The sequence below is a fragment of the Dermochelys coriacea genome, chromosome 5, assembly GCF_009764565.3.
Source record: "Dermochelys coriacea isolate rDerCor1 chromosome 5, rDerCor1.pri.v4, whole genome shotgun sequence".
Taxonomy (NCBI): Eukaryota; Metazoa; Chordata; order Testudines; family Dermochelyidae; genus Dermochelys; species Dermochelys coriacea.
This window is the reverse complement of record NC_050072.1, coordinates 6,155,225-6,175,092: the sequence shown is the minus strand read 5'-3', so window position 1 is coordinate 6,175,092 and position 19,868 is coordinate 6,155,225. Positions and strand designations below refer to the sequence as shown.

At 44.8% G+C, this 19,868-nt stretch overlaps 1 protein-coding gene across 15 annotated transcripts in view; it reads left to right on the top strand.

The window, feature by feature from the left end:
- CELF4 (CUGBP Elav-like family member 4) overlaps nt 1–16,214 on the top strand; it is a 904,974-nt gene extending 888,760 nt beyond the window's left edge. For 8 of the 15 annotated variants that reach the window (XM_043515021.1, XM_043515022.1, XM_043515018.1 and 5 more), the window contains exon 13: nt 15,812–16,214. The gene's annotated coding sequence lies outside the window, so the exon portion shown is untranslated. Of the gene's footprint in view, nt 1–13,828; nt 13,917–15,667 lie in introns of all 15 variants that reach the window. The other 7 variants (XM_038402852.2, XM_038402859.2, XM_038402851.2 and 4 more) reach the window with 3 other exon arrangements.
- Nucleotides 16,215–19,868: the final 3,654 nt, after the last annotated feature.

Here is a 19,868-nt window from a genome sequence, read left to right as displayed (position 1 = left end):
TCAATGGAGGGTGAAGTCAATGGAGCTACACCAGTTTACATCAGCTGAGGCCCAATTTGGCCCAGTTATCATTTCAATTCTGAATTACACCAGAGGGTATTTTAGTTATTTACTAGAGTTCACTGGGATGTAACATCAGGGTTCTGGCTACTCTATGGCTTTCCAAAACGTCTCTGCATTGACATTTTTACATCCTAATGGATTCTTGCGATTAAGTGAAACACACTTTTTTAATAGAGCTGAGAGACCCATTTCTGAAGTGTGAGCTCTGTGCTTGGCCATCCCTGGAGTTGCTCTGAGGGTTGTGATTAGACACTTAGGTGGCAATTGCTGGAAATCAGGTTCCCTGATCATTGCTGGGGCTTTTCTCTCCTATTGCTAGTGTAGGACCAAGCCAATAAAATTTGAGATCTTCCCGACCAGGCCCCTGCCACACACACGACATAAAATCACCACAGGGTCTGGCAAAGTTGTGGTGGACATTTACCAACTACCCTGTGTTTTACCCCAGCAATGAAAAACAAATGATATTTGAATCACTCATTTTAAAAAGAAACAAAACAACCTTCTCCCATGGTGAGTTCAGGTACTGCATTTTTCAAGGCTGTCCCACCCTTATTAAAATCACTATAGCAATAATGTGATCACTGTTGTGAGCTTTAAGGCCTGAGTCAAAGCCCATTTAAGCCAAAAGACATCATGCCATTGATTTTAGTGAGCTTTGGATCAGGTCATCAGCTGATGGCTGTAGAATTCTGTAAAAAAAAAACCAAAACAAAAAAACTCCTTTTTTAAAAGGCTGGATTCCCCCAAAAGAAAGAGACCAGAATATTCCTGATTTTTAAGCACTGTCAAACAGAGTGGGCCAGATTGTTTTGTAGCCCATGAAAACCCTGGGCTGTAAGTCAGTTAAAATTTAACTCAGGTTGCTGGATAAAACTTTTTCTTTCTCCATCTCCGAGGAAACACTCTACTTATGTTTAAACTTTGCATTTCACTGTTGTCTGTGAAATACAATAAGTATGTGCGTTTCATGCTCTTTGTTTTCTCTGTGCGTCCTCCTGGCATGTCACACGTTGCTGTTTCGTAGCGGACTGTATATTGGGGTGGGAGGAAGCAGGGGGGGAAAAAGCCTTTTTTCCCCCTTTTTCTTCAAATGTTTTGGAAATTAGCTTTTGGGGAGTAAAGTCTTTAAATGTCTGTAACATTCCAAACAGGAGACTTCACTCTTAAAACACAGGACAACAGTTTGTTCTTATGGTAATCAGGATGTTCTTTAATATAGGGTTTGCTGTACCAGCTAGACCAATTGTTCATGTAGTCTAGTAGCCTGTTTCCAACAGTGGCCAGTACAAGACAGAGGAAGGGGCACCAAACCCTGCAATGGGCAGTTATGGGATAATCTGTACCCAGGGAAAGTTTCCTCCTAACCTCAGTGCCAGATTATGTTCCTATTATATGATGGAGGATACCTGCAATAGCAGGGAACTAGACTATGACCAAGAGGTCCCTTCCAGTTTTGTGGTCAAATCTAGGGATTTTAATTTCTTTTGGTTTGCCTTTAGAGCCTTTGTAATTGAGCATCCTCATGATTTTTTTTTAATTTCTCCTTTTTGGTGACACCACACTTGTATGTGGTACCTTTCCTCACTCAAGACTGCTCAACTTAATTATATTGTGGTCATTGTTACATAGGCGCTCCACTGTGGTGACTTCTTGAACCAACTCCTGTGCATTAGTGAGAACTAAACTGAGGAGAATCTCTCCAGCCATGTGCTCTAGAATTAGCCGGTCTGAATAGCAGCCACTGAAGGTGTCAGTATATGTTGGGCCGGATCATCGATGAGTATAAATCAGCCCTTAATGGAGCTGTGCTGATTTACACCAGCTGATGACCTGGCCTGGTGTATTTCTAAACCTTTTCCTGTTGCATCATTTGACCAGTATATGCAGATAGTTGAAGTCACACATGGTTATGCATTAGTATACTTTGTTGCCTGTCATGATACATCCTTTGGTGGATCTGGAAACTGGTAATGTAACCCTACTGGCTTGTTTGTTCTTTATAATTGGGCATTGTGTTTAGATAGATAGATCCTTGAACATAACACATTATTCTAAAGTTTAAAAAGTTCTTAGCACTAAAATCCTGAAACAGCGGCTGGGAGCATCTCTATGTGGAAGATTTCAGAGGGATTTTATCTGTTTCCTTTTATTAAAATAGCACTGTGTGCCTTTACAGCATGTAGCTGTTGTAAACAATGTTCCTTTGCCTTCCCCGATTAATTTGACTAGGAGTTGGGGGAGAAGTAACGCCATTCACCAAATAAGTTTGCCAGTCTTCTCTGGGGTCAGTGTGAAGGAGAATGGGAGGGGGGATATTTATTTTGATTGCCCATTACACATTAGAATAAGTGTTATTTGTAGTGACAAAGGAGAAGACTAATCTGGTTGACTGTGCGTCTGTTAAGCACGTGAAAGACAGTGATGATGCATGTCCCTCTGCCGAACCCCAGGATGAGCCAGGCTTTTACTCTGTCTAAACAATCAGGAATAAAATGAGTTGTGCGCCTTTATTATTATTTTTACCTGGGGTAGCAGAAAGGAAGCGATAACAACACCATGATGCCATCTCGAATGCTGCCGCCAAACGAGCACCAACCGAGTATGGTCACGACCGGAGGCGAGCCATCCGTGTTTGTTTGTGTTGTGTTCCACAGAGTGGCAGGGATCCATTCCCTCTCAGAATAATCCAATTGACCAAAATGATTCATATTAGCAAGCCCATCTGTCTGAGGCCAGAGCAGAACCCCGGTGTTAGTTTAATAAATGGCGTTCATTAAACGCAGCTGAAAATATAATCTGCAGAGACTGATGGGGTGAACAGAGCAAAGAATGAGCAAAAGGAGTTAGCAATTATCAGCTGTCATTTGTTCTCCTGGTACAGTGGAATTGGGGCTTGTTTGCTGAAATCTTAATTTCATTTAGCTGAGGCGGAATCCATCAGAGAGGCACAGGCTGCTGCTCTGACTGCTGTTTCTCAGGCCCCAGGGGAGAACAGGGCATTTTTCTTTTTCCTTATTTCAGAAAGACAACCTCCAGGTTAGGATGGACAGAAGAGGGCTGTTCGAAGATGCGGGCTATATCTTTACTGCCCAGGCTCTTAGCCAGATTTTAGCCCAGACCCCCTCCCGTCCACTCAGAAAAACCTGTGACCTGAGATTAGAGATGCCTTAAACTCTGGCTGGTTTATCAGGCTGGAGATATGGGTTAGAACTCACGCTCTGTTTTCACTCGGGGTGGACCCTACCCACTTTGCAGTGAGAACACAAGTTGAATCACTCAGTCTTCCAACGCCTTCCCACAGTTCCCCCCCACTCGATGGACAAATTCGCTCACAATTGAGAACATTGACTGGGAAAGAAGCCTAGAGTATCTCAGCATGAAAAGCCATGGGCTATGCCCCCAGACACACATGGAGCCCAGCAGAAATAGTGAGGACACAGTAATGCAGGTAGGGCTTTGCTGGAGGGACAGTCACACCCAGGCACCATACCCATAACTAACAATGCAGTGGAGACATATCCTCATGACTGTGAAATCCAGACAGAGATCCCAAGATCTGGATAGAGGGATTAAATGAATGGTCTCTTTGCCACTAAAAATCTGCTTAGCAGCGACAGTGCATCATCATGGAGACTCTAGTCCTCTCCTGCAACACAGTAACCGGCCTTCGTGGGTAGATAGAACCTGATTCCTTGTCAGTCATTTACATCAATGCAAAGTGGGTGTGAAAGGCTCCCATTCTGACTTGGTAGTGTTACAGATGCACTTGCATTGGTCTAAACTCTGAGCAGGGCAATGGCTAATCCAGCCGATAATGTTCGCCATCCAGGAGGCATCAGAAGTTCTTTATCCTCTCCGCACCTTGACTCTCCCTCCTTACCTCTCCAGGGTACCTGAGCACAGCAGGATTCTGATTTGCACACAGATCTGGAGGTGCAAATCCTTCACCTTGTCTCAGCTGTGAGTCAAGGGGCAACTATCCGGCCTTTTTCTGGGTATGGACCAAATAGGTTGGAAGCCATTTCTCTAAGCAGGTGGAGGGACGGAGGCAGCTGAAGCTGCCAGTCCAGCCCTGAAGGAGAGTGGTGCATAATGCACCGCAGAGGGATGCCGCAGGCACCACGAGCCATTTCTAGTCCCACTGTTACAGTTACCTGTCCCCATTACTATCAACATCTATACAACCCAAAACCTAGGGCCCAAGGGAGCAAACTATACTACTGCTTCTACTGGAAAACATGCCTAATACCTAATTTCCAACTTGGCAAGTAACTTAACATTCTTGCCCAAAAACCTTTCTTTGAAATGGAGAAACTCACCCATTCCTGGCCAGCTGGAGGGGAGCTTTGCAGGAGGATTGATGGGCCACACTTGAGCATGCCCATAGCCATTTGAATGGTCTTTGGTACGTTCCAGAGCAGTGCAGTGAAGGCTTTTATATGGGGAAGGAGGAGCCGATAACTGCCTTGCTGTAGGTCTAGTCATGGAGCTAATAAGCTTGCACACCAGCAGGGAGGCTCTTTGTTCTGCAGCTTGTCCCTGTAACTAGCAGGAGAGCTCTCCTGAATTCCCTTGGAATGGCCGAGGGCCCTTTCAGAGACCGGTTGGTTCTGTGACACAAGCAGTTCCTGGCTGAGTGTAGCTGAGATCTGTTGTGGTTACAAAGACGTAAAATTGTACCTCTGTACATTTATTGTGGGATTTCATCCTCAGTCGCTGATAAGCTCACAGACCCATGGGGCGATTTCACTTTCTGAGACCTCCACTAGACAGTGAAAGTGCATGAGAAACACCCAACCACCAGCCTCGGGAAAACGCATAGTCTGCGGCTCACAGGATGAGTACAGAATTAGGCCCAGATCCTCCTTAGGTGCCTAACGCCCATTGAACTGTTAGGTGTTAGGTGCCTACGTAGCTTTACGACTCTAGTTTCTCTGGTTCTCAAAATAGTAGCACAGCCCTACCTCACAGGGAGGTTGTGAGGGCAAATACAGTGAAGATTATGAGGCTTTCAGAGACTACGGTCATGGGGGGCAGATAAGTACCATAGATAGAGCAGTAAAGTTATTCACATAGGGAAGTGTGTTTGGCATAAGGCCCTAATTCGTTAGCATTTGTACAGAGCCGTGGGATGGAAGGTGATCCAGAAGTATGAAGGATTCTTGTTATATTTTTCTCAAGCCCACATTGGAGTTACAGCCTCATGGCTGAACAACTGTGTTTCAGGCACATCACAGAGTCGGGCTTTGGGGGTTTGTTTTTTTTGTGTTTTTAACCCAAAAATGAATTCCATTTAATAATTAATAGGACTGTGAATGCTCATTGAGCCATCTCACGCTTTCATCAATTTGAAATATTTGGGGCACTGATTTTCACCTTACTGCTCATCGCTGGAGGTGCATTCGAGTCTTAGAGCAATTAAAATGAAGCAGGAAATATTTTTAGTTAATTGCACTGTGCCCCTTGAAGGTAAATTGAAGCTGCAGGCAGAAAAATAAGCTATTAGACGCAATAATGGGGTGTTGCAAGCAGGAGCATATTCCTGGCTCTGTGATGGTTCAAGGGGGGCTGCTTAGCTGACCAAATCCTGGACAGCTCAGGTTTGAGTATTTAACAAATCCCCATGCCCTGGAAAGATTCCATTGTGTCTCACAGACAAGAGAGTCTCTGTGTATTGGATGGTCTAATAGTTAGGCATTACATGTTCCATTTCTAGCCCTGCCACTGGCCAATCTTGACAAAGTCACTCAGACAGTCCATTGCTCCCTGCTCAGAGAGTCGTGGATGAGTGAAGATCAAAGCGTCACCCCCAAAGCAGCCAAGGTGATTATTAATGGACCTGTTCCTGTTCCCTGACTTCAGCACTAGCAGGATTGGGTCCATTTGTGCCCTGTTGAAGTCAATGGGAGTTTTGACATTCACATGGGAAGAGGTTTGGTCCCATACCTGCTACCGTTGAAGTCAATGGAGTCCCTTTCCTCTGCATTCAACCCTACTGTCCCTCAGCCCCAGCGCAGAGGCCCTGCAAAGCCCCGAGTCTGCAAAGACAGCCCAAGCAAAAGGCCTTTGCTCATGGATATTGCATATGAGTTTGGAGGAGAGGCGCAAGGTCGGGAGCCGCTGTATAGGTTTAGGGCAGGAGCCACAGACAAATCTGCTGCTTCTCTTCAATGTGGACTTGTACATCCAACACCATGCATAGACCCCCTAGCAACACCCATGACACGTCCACATATCCTTTCCACTACCTCAGCAGTGTGAGCCACAGAGAACTCCTCCCCCTGCAAGCCTGGAGCATGGAGGTCCCCTTGTGTAAATCACTTCCCCGCTCACACCTGGCAAGCTGCCTTGGGCCATCGTGTTCCATGTAACTGAACGAGAGCCAGAGTGCCCCAGCTTCTCCATGGACCACACCTGTGGCCACACATCCCTAGCTGGGGTTCCTGGGTCGGTGAACAGATCTGTAGCCAGTGCCTTGAAATCCTCGGAGCCGTAAAGCTGGGGCACAGCATCTCTGCCTCTCCCTTAGCAATGACGATAGACTATTAAAGTGTCAGGATGTGCAGCGTTTTGATGCATTCCTGTCAATCCAGAACAAACAAATGGAGAACAGGTGCTGAGGCGCACGTACTGCGTCCCAATGAGAGCTGCTTTTCAAGCATGTGCAGCTTTTTTAAATTAAAATGTTGTCGTGGTGCTTGGGAGCTAATGAACTCCCCGATGCCGCCTTGATCTAACACCCCAGCGTAATAAAGAACCCATATTAGGTGCGGCAGAGCAGAGTCTCCATTTCATCTCCTGCCTGGCACTCAGCAGCCCTGAAGGGAAGCGTTGCCCTGGGACCAAACTCTCTGCTTGCCGTGAGACACAAAGGCAGGACCCCTTCTACCCGTCCCTGCCAGGCTACCCGGGCGGAAGTTCGAGATCTGTGGGACTTTGCAAAACTAGGAGCTGTTCCAGCCCACGTGACCAAGGCTGGGTGACACCAGCTGCTGAGTGCTGACTGGCTGCTAGCCTTGCCTGCCGAGTCACTGCCTCACCGTGCCATTCCCCTAGGCAGTCCATGCAGCCGCTGCACTTCCTTTTGCCTGCACGGTCACTGCTGACAGGCTGGCACTGAGTCCCTCCCATCACGACCGTCTCTGTGGGCCATGCGTAAGGAGCAGCTGTGGGACACTTGGGGAAACTTTGGGTGAGGAAACATGGGTTTACACGCACTCCCTTCCACACCGACTGATTTTGCATGAGATGGGGAATGCTGGCTGTGGGATGGGATGTTACGCCCACTGTTGGGACATCCCACAGGGGAGGGACTTGGGTCCTAAGCTCATGCTTCCTCACCTGGAAAGCAGGGGTGGAAGTGCCCGCACATGGCACGACACTCATGCATTGGACAGGCCTGCCTGGAGCTCAGCTGAGGTCTCTCATAGTCAGCCTTCTCCAGACTGCCCTGGCTCTGGGGTCAGGAGGCCTCTCTACTCCCGCTACTGGTGACAGGTTCAGGCCCTACCTCTCCATAGCCCTTCTTCCAAATGCCTCCCCACGCCAACAACCAACCAACGACCGTGATACCCTCCCACACCAACAAAGCAGCTGATTGTAATGCCCTCCCACACCAACAAAACAGGTTGACCAAGGACGGTTTTTGGCATTTTTTTGACCAACTCTAAATGTAATGTAAATAACTTAAAAAAAAAAACCTCCCATAACATCTCCACAAGGGATGTAGGGTTACTTGAGCTCTGTGGCTAAAAGACATTATAGATATTAGCAGCAGCAGCAGCTTTAATTTGTCAGTAGGGAAACTGAGGCAAAGAGGGCAACTGTCTTGCCCAAGGACACAGAGCGCTGGCATTAGAAATCCAGAGGGCTGGGTTTTCATCCCCTGATTTAGCGCACTAGATCTAGCATTAACTTTCATGTGTGGCTGTATCTATGTAATTGTCGGTCTCTCTATGGCGCTGGCCAGGAAACAAAATTTCAGTGCCATACAATTTTACAGTTTTTGGAAATTGTTTTCAGACAAGATGAAAATGTTCGCAGCTCTGGAATCCCTCAATATCTTGTTTTGAAAACACTAAAAGATGGTGTTTCAAAGCAAATTATGCCCCCTGCCACAGCCAGGCTGGGAGCTGGGACTCTCACGCTTTCCCAACTCCTAGGCCGGTTTGTTTCCTGGGCTGGCCCAATCCCAAGGCAGCTCGCTTCCCAGCTTGCCCAAGTTGGGGAGCCAAGGCACCAGCTCCCCAGGAGTCAGACAGTCTGGGAGCCAGCTGGCCTGGAAGCCCTGAGGTTCCTGACACCAAAGCAATCTGTGTGGAGGGCTGCCCTGGAGCTGTGGACCTGAAAAGCCTGGGATCGCCAAAATCAAAATCAGCAAATGCCAAAGAAAACAATGTTTCATTGGAATTTTTCTGACCATTGCTAATATATATAGTAGACTGTAGCCATATGGGGGAGGGGGTTTACGTATATAATTTGCATACATGTGCGTACACAGGTGTATAAATTATATATGTACACATACACCCCATCTTTTTTGTAGCCTTGTCCTTTATTTGTTAAAAATGAATCTTATGTCAAAAAAAAAAACTATTGTGGTTTTAACTAATAAAGCTCTCACCTTGCACACAAGAACAGGTGAGGTGCTAACATCCACTATTGTCTGGTGGAAATGGCCAGGCGCCATTAAATGGTGAGCCAGGACCTAACACTGGTATTGAGAACCCTCCGCCACACTGGCCTACCCCCAATCAGGATTGCATTGGGGCTTGGGGCCCTATCTGTCTGAGTGGAGCTGGGTGTATGATGTTTAGCTGGATGGTGACAGGATGGTACGGTGTGGTATGAAAATTTTAGCAGCAGTGCTTGGGATGGGCCCAGTGCTAATAAAGCACAATAGCGTGGCAGCAGCCCTGGGGTGTTGTCCGTTAGGTTTGAGGAGATGAAAGCTGCTTGTGAAGGGGCCCCTTGCAGATGGGACAGTGCGAAAGAAGCAGGCAGAAAGGTTTGTCTGAGACGATGACCAAAAGGGAGACGGCTGGCCTCTCCGGCCGAGCAAAAGTGAGAGCTTGGGTGCAGGGACAGGAGCAGACAAGAAAGGAAGGGCAGCGTTATGAAAGACCCTGGAAGCACAAAGCAATGAAAAGAGAGGAGTGAGGGGAGGGCCAGAGCAACCCTTTAGCTGCACCAGTCCCAAGCAGGAACTGCGTCTGAGTTGCAATCCCTCCCCCACGCTGGGAGTGACACAAAACATGTGAGCAGGATAGTGTAAAGCCTGATCTTCCTGAGATGGTAAATGCTGTGGGGGCAAGGACCATGTCTACCTCTCTGTTGTATAGCGCCTAACGCAATTGGGCCCCAATCTCGGTCATAAATATTCAATAGTGACAAGAACGATCCTCCTCCATTGAAGTCAGTGGGAGTTTTGCCCTTGACTCCGATGGGAGGAAGTCACAAACCTGGATTTAACAATAGTCCATAGGAGATGGCATAGTCTTAAGAGCGGGCATGGCAGAGGGGCCCTGATTCTACAGCCAGTCGGGTATGAATCTGCCATGGCAAGAAAGCCATGTGCATTGCATGGAGTAAAATGCTAGGAAGTGCTTGACCATCCCAGAGAGTAAGAACTGCAGCGTGCTTTTGTGTTACTACTGGGTTGAAAGGAATCTGCATAAAAAGCGAGGACGGGGGGCGGGGAGCGAAGAGAGGGGGATGTTCAGACACAAGAGAATTCCTCAGTCAACTTTAACATCCTGCAGTCTTTACTCAGGCAAAATGCCCACTGAGTCGAACATAACACCCACAATGACGTCCCCTCACTATCAGGAACTACAAGTGCAGCTTAAGAGCCTCCTTCGGAGGTTGCACCCTGAGCCCCGTGCATGCTGGGACAGGACTTGGGGCATTTTGTGTGGGCTGCGTGAGCACTCAGCCCAGGTGAAATTCTCCCAGCGCAGAGGGCATGCACTATTTCCGTGGGAAACCAGTAGGCTGCAGAAACACCCACTCAGATCTCAAGCCATCACCTCTCTCTGGGCAGGGACCTGCCAGCCACTCCCTCCTGAGCAGGAAGTTTAGGTTATTGCACACTGCGACTGCTGTTCACCCCGTGCTCTTGGCTTTCTCTCCAAGGCCAATGGCAGTGCTGTACCAGGCCCATCCAGCTCATCCAATGCACAGCATATTTATTCAAGGAAACATGTAAAGCAATAACAGGGTCTAAACGCTCCTTGCTCCTTCATACCAGAAGTCGCCCGTCATCCCTATGGGAACCCTGATAGGTTCTAGCCTTCCAACCCTCCTGTAGGGTTGAGTCCCCCCAGGATCAAAGGTAAGGGCCATTTGTTGTGTCAAAAGGAAGGCCGCCTCTTTCTAGTCAAGTTGGACCTTTTATTCCAAAAGCCCTTTCTTCGTCTCCTTGGCATCTGGTACCTGTTTGCACCAGTATCTGCAAACCAGCCCAGGGGGTGGTACGTTGCTGGAGCTGTTTACAATCCCAGGGCCTGCAGTAATCCCCTCCCGGTAGTAGCTGTGGTAACTCCTTCATGGATTAGAACTCAACCCCCTAACCCACAACATTCCTACATATAATACAAAGCAGTCTTCAACGATACTGCCTGTGGTTGGAATAGCTGTCACACCGTCTTGTGCTGGCTCGCTACATGGGCGTGAATTTCACCTAATAGTGCGGCTGTAGGCAATAAAGCATAGAGTGGCCACCCTCGAAAGTTTTCCAGTGGTGCCTTTAATGTGGTGTGTCCTCTCCAGCAGCAGAGTCCAGGCAATACCGGGGGGAAGCTGCCATAACAAAGAGAGCTGGAAATGTTTTTAGGGTCACTGCTGTAATCATGCATATTCCAGCTGTGTCTCAGAGCCCTGATTAAAGACATCCTCGGTAACTAGGGTCTCAACGGTTGATTAGAATATTGACAAAGGACTGCGGTAAAAGACTTCCCAGTAGAGGCTTGGCTGGTGTGAAATTACAGGGCATAGTTGACCGTAGCCTGTTGTGTAGAGGCACACTCCGGCTCGGCGTTCTAGCTCTCAGAGATGCGTTGCACCATCATTTCTTGAAGCCAGTCTCCAAGGACGCAAGGCATGCGCTCCCTCTCGCTTTGTAACAAAGTCTCACAATTCCCAACGGCCCCATTTCCATATCAGGCTGTAGCCCTGTCTTCATAACCCTAACATCTTTATTCATGAATGGGACGGCTTCTCTCTTAGCCATACCCAAAGCTTTTATCTGCTCCCAGAGAAGTGAACTGCTTATGAAATAGATTTGGTTGATTTTTATTTGAATGCATTTGTTTGTTTTCAGTGAGTTTTAATCATTTATACATGTATAGGTGTGTGTATACATATGTGTGTATATATATGTATACAGATATATATTTGTTGTCACAGTCCCAATATCTGAAATTTTAATCTAAAGGCAGAGGTACTGTGTTTGCTATTCCAAAATTGACACACAGTTGCCACCTAATCCATGCATTAAGGAGGTTTGCAGTGTTGGTGTAGTCGTGTTGGGCCTAGGTTATTAGAGAGACAACATGCGAGAGGTACTAGCTTTTATTGGCTCAACTTCTGTTGGTGAACCAGACAAGCTTTTGAGCATACACAGAGCTTGTCTTCAGGTCGGGCACGCTGAGTACCTTTCCCGGACCTGAAGAAGCGCTCTGCATAAGCTCGAAAGCTTGGCTCTTTCACCAACAGGAACTGGGTCAATAAAAGATATTACCTCACACACCAGGTCTCACTGTGTATTAGGGGAAGCTTCTCAGCTAACATGCTGGACTCGGGTGTAATCTTGCAGTGTAGCCCTGCCAAGAGGGCAGGCCAATCCCAGGAGGAGAGCAGGAATTGAATGGCTACTCAGAGTCCCAATCCAGCCCCTGCTGCTGCATGTGGGAAGTGTATTGGGTCAGCCTTTCCCCTCTGCTCCAGTTTAGCCATACTGTCCAGCATGTTTGGTGGGCGAAAGGAGATCTAAGACTCAGTTCAGCACTCCTGACCCTGGGGTACCTGCTCTCCGCTACTGGTGTTCCTCACAACACAGGTGCAAGCCCTAAGAGATATGGTGACTCCTTATAGCTTTTTCTTCTGCTGCACGTCTATCAGAATTCACAAGCTGGCCCGGTGTGACTAGTGCTGATTTTTCAATGGTGACTGTGGGGTGAGAGATACAGCAGCCATCCTACAATCCCTTTAGAGTGAGGCCTCGTGCGCCAGCACTGACGGGAGGTTTATTCTAGCGCTACCCTCTCTTTCTGTAGCCAGAGCTGAACCAAAATCCTGTCTGGGTGCATACATTCACCTCTGTACCAGGCATCATCTAAACACAAGTTCAGATTCAAATTTTGAACGTGCAAGATCCAGGGGTTTTGGTCTGCCGATGGTAGTGACATAGACTAGGTAAATCCAGTGTAACAGCAGCAATCAGTGCAGTTACTCCAGATTTACCCTGCTGTAACACAGAGCAGAGTCTGGCTGCTGGAGCCAAATCTAGAGTTCAGATCCTGGGTTTTGTTCAAGGCCATCTCTATTCTGGATAACATAACCCCTTCCCCTTGTCAGCACACACAGTTTGGCTTTGAGCAAAAGCCAATGGAAAGAATCCTCTCTGGCCTGCTTGCATGACTTCAGAACTAGAGTCTCAGACAATGTCCTTGTGACAAAAGAATGTGCAGTGAAATTCAATAATGTGCAGTGACTTTTCAGGACTAGGCATGCTGGTGAGAAATCAACCTGCCTATGGGATAGGAAGCAAACACTTGAAGTACAGTAATTCTAGCCGTTGGTTGAGCCCGCTACTTTATGTTTCATTGTGTGCAGTGACTTTTAGGGACTTGATCCTTGCAGTGGTCATTCAGGCAAAACTCCCAGAGCAAGTTAAAGGCAGTTTTGCCTGGTAAGGACTGCAGGGTCAGGAGGATATGGGCAGTCCAGGGGGCATTTTGCCTGAGGGAGGATGTGGGATCAGGCCTGTAGGTGGAATTTTGGGGTTTTTTTAGGCCATATCAAAACAACGGGGGAGTAAATTCACATAACCACATCAGCTGTGCCGCTGTTCTGAGCTTCTCATCATACAACCCCTTAAAGGGACAGACACTAGTTACTTTTTCTCAACAACCAAAGCAATCCCTCTTCTTTTACTCCACCAGCCCTTTAGCTTTTCAGCTGCAAACAGAGCAGCGGAGAACCTGATCCAGAGCCCATTGAAGCCAACAGAAAGGCTCCAGTGGGCTGTGAATCAACCGCTTACTGAAGAGCCACTTCCCGGGAGTTTGTGGGGAGGGGTGGCCCGGGGAAAGACGGTTTGAACAAAACCACGGCGGTTGGCAGCAAATGTATTTTCCAGCCGCAAACCGATCTGTGTGCTCTCATCCATTCAGTGCATGCTCTCCTCAGCAGCCATGGCATAATGTTTTGTTCCTGTTCACTGTTGTTCATGTGTCCACATAAACTGTGTGTAATATGTCTTTGTCCCCTGCTAGGCCTCCTCCATTATTTTTCCCTCTTTCTTTTGTTTCATTTTCCTTCTTCTTTCGTTTTTATCATTTAATCGCAAATATTTTCATTAGAGCTTTTTGACGGATGCTGTTTGGTACTTTTTTTTTTATTATTACTATTATTATTTTTATATATATCTTCTTCCCCCACCTTTCCCTTTTTCCACACTATATATAAATATATATATATATATATAAAAAAATCTTTTCTTCTTTTGTCATTCAATCAAATTCCAACAAAACCAACCAAGAGCCAGTCAAATCCACCACAGTCTCGAGCTGAGCTAGGAAAAAAGTTCACGTAATGACATGAAAGTGGAGAATACAGTCCCCCAGTCCGTAAGTTCAAATCAACTCGAAGTTGAAAGTGTGACATGATGGCGTCATGTAACAAGCTAAGAATTGGTTGCATGACATGCCGTCAAGTTTCGTGCAGGTGCCGTGATTGAAGCATTTTTCTTGGATGTTGTATCAGTTGATGATTGGCCAGTCATGATCACATGTGCCTTTTTTGACTTTGTGCTGCCACAATTTTTTGCTGTGCTCATTTTCGTTTTGTTTGGTGCTTGCAGTGGTTTCTTTATTTGTCGTTTAATTTCTCGTCAGCGTTTTATGCTTCTTTAGATGTCACATAGAAGGAAAAAAAAAGATGGATTCCTAATTCTTTAGAAAATGGGATTGTTATAACTGTACAAATATTTTACCAAAAAATGAAAAAAAAAACGCGTGGTTGATTTTTTTGCACTTGAAAAATATTGTGATTTTATTTTTTTTTCCGGAGAATTGGGGGCCTTTTTCAATTGACACTTTTTTTTCCCCTTCGGATATTTCAAATCACTCTCCAAAATTTTTTTTAAAAAGTAATGATAGTAACAGTAGTGTAAAAACTATAGCTATCCAACCAAAAAGCAACCTAGAGAAAAGCCTGCGGCCTCTTGTGTGCCTTTTCAAGAATTCCGAAATCTAAGGTTCCACATTCCAGCCACTCCTGACAAATTATTTGTTTGGGGTAAGGGAGGGATTGTTTTGAGGGGGGAAAAATAATCCTAATAAAAAAGCAAAATGCATCTTTTTGTTTACAACTGAAAAAGGGTCCTTGACGAGTGTTTTTTTATTTTTTTATTCTCTTATTCTTATTATTTTTGGTGTTGTAATTGTTTAGACTGCTGTGTACGGTTTGCTGTTTGTTGAACCAACAGTGTGAAAAACCTGCCAGCATGGATTGATATTCCGCATGACACTTTTCCACCAGAGTGGACCTTTTGCAGTTTCTAAGTTTCTTGATGTAATAAATCACCGAGTGTATAAGAAGAACCTGCTTGCTAGAAAGAGATAAGAGCTAATCCGTAATGATTAAGCATCCTACTTAAATGTCAAGTCTAGTCGGATCATGATTAAATTTTTTTAAATAACTTTTTTATTTAAGAAACGTTAGCTTTACTATTTTTTTTCAAAAGTTCATTCCAACTGATTATTTTTTCTTTTACCTCCCATGAATTGCCTGTTCAAAGTGTTACTTTCTGACATTCACAAAGGAATATACATTAATGACAGCTATTTCTCCATGGAAAGTCCATATATCATCATATACAGCACACGGTTAAAATTTAGAGCAATTTTTCCTAGAGACTTCACACGCTAGAAAGTCCAACCAAGCAAGATTGTGATCTGGCTTTTTCTTTTAAGTTCCACTTTACAAAGTATATATCTGTACATATATATAGATGTGAGTATATATATTTATATGGATATATATCATTATTATTAAAAATGCAGAAGGAACAATTGTATTTTTCTTTATCATGATCTTGACTGCCTTGCTCACTTTGGGTCTGAGCCAGTTCCCAGTGAAGTCCATGAGAATCTTTCCATTGACTTTAGTGGGAGTATACCTCAAAAACAAACTCCAAAGCAAGAGCTCAGTCCTGTTTCCACTGAATCTGAGAACAAAACACATTCACTTTCAATGGAAGCAGGATTAGGCCCAAAAGAACAGGCTTTTTATTTTTATTTTTTATTTTTAAGGCCTTTTTTATTTGTTTACTTTGCCTTTTTAGTTTAATTTGCAATGATCTTCTTCATTTTTTTAGGGCAGCAGCTGAATGGGCCACATTTAGAAATATATATATATATATATTTTAAAAAAACAGGAACTGTTGGATTACACCTTTGACATATCAGCAAATATCAATCAAGCTGAAGACTTCAGACTTATTCTCTCTTTGATTGTTTAGACTGTAACATTTCTTCAAGAAAAGTATCACGTCTGCTGACTTCGAAGGACACGGGCTGGAAACAAACAAAAATTAAATAAATAAATCAGAACAGGAACAAGATCAACCAGGATTTCTGAAGAGACATTGATATCACCACAGCGGCTTTTCTCCAAACAGGAAATGCAAACCTGGATACGGACAAAGGAGTGCCTGTTTGCCACCAAGGATGCGGCTACCATGTTGACCCCATGGTAACGGTCACTGAGCATCTTTATCTGTCATTCCTTAGCTATATAGGGACCAAAGGACAAAACTTTTTATCGCAGACTTGTAGCTGTATGTAAAATATGGAAGTTCTTTGCTTTTCTCTGAGCTGTTCCTAAAACAGTTTTTGAGAGCAATTATATGAAATATGTAAAAATTAAAAAAATGCTTAAATGCTTTTAAAATGGCAAGATAATAGTTCTTTGATACTTTGGGAGGTTCTTTGGTTATACATTAATTAGAGTCTATGAAACTTTCATATGGTTTTCTGTATAATACGTAAGAATTGCGCTGCTCAAAGCAGGTAAGATGATGTCTGTGAAAAGCAAAAAAAAAGTAAAGTAAATAAATAAAAAGGCATAGCAAAGAGAAAAGAAAGATGATTGATAGTGAAAAACAAAAAAGGTTTGTAAATGCTTCTAACTCTCCCCATTTAAAATCCTAATAGTTGTACAGAATTTAAAAAAAGAAAAAAACTTTAAAATACCTATATAATAGAAAAAAAATTAGACAACAAAAAGCAAAAAAAAATACTACATAGAAGTTAGCGTTAATGCTAAAAACAAAGATGTTGTAGAATTGTAATTTTTGTAGAGTTTAGACTGAGCATAAATTCCTACTCTCTGCCAATTGCTGTTGGATGCTGTTATTTATCGAGGAGAAAAAGAAGAGAAATGGCTATTTTGGCAGCTTTTTTAACTGCAAGCATTCCAGCTATTAACAAAAATAAACCAACAAAACTCGATTCTTGTAGACAATGCAAATGGGAAACAAAGCAGCTGCCTTTTTATCAGATGCAGTTCTAACTTGAACAACGAAACACAGCTATACGCTTCATGTCTTCATGATCTGCTGTCCGCAAATTCCCATCACCCTATGCTTCAGTAGCTTCCATATTTGCTCTAGAAACCTTCAGGACAAGGGGTTAGCCTAGAACCTTAATCTTAAAAAAGAAAAAATAAGATAAAAAAATAAAAATAAAAAAATAACATAAAAACAATCTCTTTGAAGAATTTCTGAAACTGTTTACAAGGAATTTTGAAAAACAGGGGGATGTTTAAAAAAAAAAAGATGCTGGCTCTGTTTTTCTGTAAATAAATTTGCATATTTTGTAGGACTTTTAATTGTAATGATAGAGAAAAAAACAAGGAAAACTATTTAATGAAAGCACGATATTTATCTTTGGTAAATGACTTTAGAGCAGTTAAAAAATAAGACATTGCTTTAAAAAACTGAATCAGAAAAAACAATGAATTATTTAAGAACACATATATTTTAAAGTATATCATATTTATTATAATTTATTTCCACTGTATTCAGACTTGATTTGCATCATTCTCATTCATTTTAGTTGAACTAAGAAGAGTGTGATGATTATTTCTGATTCTTCATTTAAATCTTAGTTTGTTTTAATTGATTTGGGGTTGGTTTTTGTTTGCTTTTTAAATAATGTTATTGTTATCTTGGCCTTTTTTTAAAACCTTATTGGGTCTGATCTTACTGCCCTTACTCTGGCAAAACTCCCTTTGGGTGACAGCGGGTGTTTCATCTGAGTAAGGACAGCAGAAACGAGCCCACAGCCAGGAGGTACAGATGTGTAATGCAGCTGCAGTTCCATACAACTGCTCTTTCACTCTCAATTCCCTAAAACTCCTTGTAATCTTCTGTAATTATTGAATGACGCTTTCCAGCTTAGCCCTAAATAAAGCACAGTTTAAAAAAAAAGCCATGTTCTTTACTTCTTGATGGCTTTCCTCAATGTGTTTGCTCTGAGAACAAAATGAATCTATTTCGACTTTTTCATTAGTATACATTGTTTGAGTATCAGAACAAATCCCTTTGTTATATAAAACATATCTCATTGGATTGAATTAATGACATGGTTTCATTTAATGTCTGCTTGATATTCCACTGTGGTTTACCTTAAATCTGGTAGGTTAGAACATCAAATAATGGTACATACAAATTAGAGGCATCGCAGTTCCTATTTGAAGCCTGTTGTTTGATTCACACTTATGTTTTTTTCATGCTGATGAGTACAGGGGCTAAAGCTCAGGACTTTGCTCCTTTTGCTGCCTTGGGATAACTGTGTGAAACTTACCAGGCTCTGGGAATGAGGCTCAGGTTTTCTCAGAGCAGCCCTCACGTCTCTGCTTTTGAATGATTTTTAATGCTAGCTGCCGACCAGCCGACTGGGTAGGGGTAATAAGCTATGAAGCCTTTCACCACCCTGATCACTGGTGCAAAACCGATTCAGGTGGGAAGTACGTGGGTGGGACTCAGTCTCTAGTGAGACAGCGGCTGCATTATAGAGCCCATCAGAGCAACTGGCGGGCTTGACAGAGAGAGAGAGAGACGATCCCAACCTGGGCTGGATGGTGCTGCACGAAGTGCTGATACAGCTTGGCCTCCTCTCAGGGGCTGCACAGAATGGGGGTATATTATGTGATGGCCCCCCCAGAGCCAAGGCTCAGCAACTGAGGCTGTAACAATTCATATCCTCTGTGGCTCGACTCAGAGGGGGACCTGCAAGACACACTCACCAGGAGATGACGCTTGTGAGTGGCCCTAGTATAGGACACTCAAGGAAGGGCCTCTGGGCAATCAGCTTCTTCCCCCTCTACTTGCTTAAAGGCCTGCACCTGGTTGTCTTCACTGCTGCACAGCTGTGAGGATGTGGATGGTAAATGGAAGCAGGTTCTTATCCATAATCAGCAGCTGATCGCCTCGCCTTCAGACAGTGACCAGTCTGAGAATGAAAGGGGGGAATCACACAGATTCTGAAAAATGCTATTAACAAACATGGGGAAACTTTAGTTCAGCAGGTGAGACCTGGAACAACAAAGGAGGCACTGCAGATCATTGCCCCTCTTCCATCCCTTTTTCCCTGGTGATCTTTCCAGGGCAGTGGATCGCCTCTGCCCCCAACACTGCCTCTCTGACTTCCGAGTCTCCTACTCCCACTTACCTGCAGACCCCCCCCCACCTCGTGTCTCTTGGACCCCCTTTGGGGGCTGCATGTTATGTAATGTAATTAAAAGAAAATAACAGCTCAATCCAGGTCAGTCAGTCTCTTTATCCCAAGAAGAAAAGGAGTACTTGTGGCACCTTAGAGACTAACAAATTTATTAGAGCATAAGCTTTCGTGAGCTACAGCATTCCACTGTATGTATCCACTGAATGCATCCGATGAAGTGAGCTGTAGCTCACGAAAGCTTATGCTCTAATAAATTTGTTAGTCTCTAAGATGCCACAAGTACTCCTTTTCTTTTCGCGAATACAGACTAACACAGCTGCTACTCTGAAATTTATCCCAAGAGTGTCTAATCCAGGGGTGGGCAAACTACCGCCTACAGCCCAGATCCGGCCCGCCAGCCATTTTAATCCGGCCCTCGAGCTCCCACTGGGAAGCGGGATCTGGGGCTTGCTCCACTCCAGTGCTCCAGCCAGGGAGCAGGGTCGGCGGCCACTCCATGCGGCTCCCAAAAGCAGCGGCATGGCCCCACTCCGGCTCCTACGCTAAGGGGCCAGTCAGGGGGTTCCACTCTGCATGCTACTCCCGCCCCCAGTGCCACCCCCACAGCTCCTGTTGGCTGGGAATCACAGCCAATGGGAGTTGCAGGGGCGGTACCTGCAGACAGAGTAGTGTGCAGAGACACCTGGCCGCACCGCCGCATAGGAGCCAGAGAAGGGACATGCCACTGCTTCCGGGAGCCACTTGAGGTAAGCACCACCCAGAGCCTGCACCCCAATGCCCTGCCCCAGCCCTGATCCCCCTCCTGCCCACCAAACTGCTCGATCCCAGCCCAGC